We start from the raw sequence: 457 nt of genomic DNA, 5'->3' as shown, positions 1-457 counted from the left end.
ATGGTCTCGATCTCCTGACCTTGTGATCCGCCCGTCTCGGCCTCCCAAAGTGCTAGGATTACAGGCTTGAGCCACCGCGCCCGGCCAGATGTCCTTCTTTCTTAGTGGTACATTTCCTTGTAGAGTAATGAGCTATGACCACATGGGTGGGTTTTGTTGGGGGAAAGGCAGCATTCATGACAATAGTTTATACAATTGGCTCCTTATCACTTTGGCAAAATTTAACCTTTAGTTTGCAAAGAAGCCACTCTAGCTAAACACAAGCGAATTAAAATACTTGTTTTCCAATTTTTGTATATGGATAAAGTTCTAAAAAATACAATACTGTGCCAAAAGTTGCGGTAATTGAAAAAGTTACAATAGTTGGCTTCTGTTTTTATAATGTAATTTCAACTGGATTTCCTTTAGCCAGCCTTAGTATGTTTTGGCTTCCTTAAACTCAGATTGCTGTGCGCGT

The sequence above is a fragment of the Colobus angolensis genome, unplaced genomic scaffold (assembly GCF_000951035.1).
Source record: "Colobus angolensis palliatus isolate OR3802 unplaced genomic scaffold, Cang.pa_1.0 Scaffold148, whole genome shotgun sequence".
Taxonomy (NCBI): Eukaryota; Metazoa; Chordata; class Mammalia; order Primates; family Cercopithecidae; genus Colobus; species Colobus angolensis.
Note: the sequence above shows the minus strand (reverse complement) of the source record.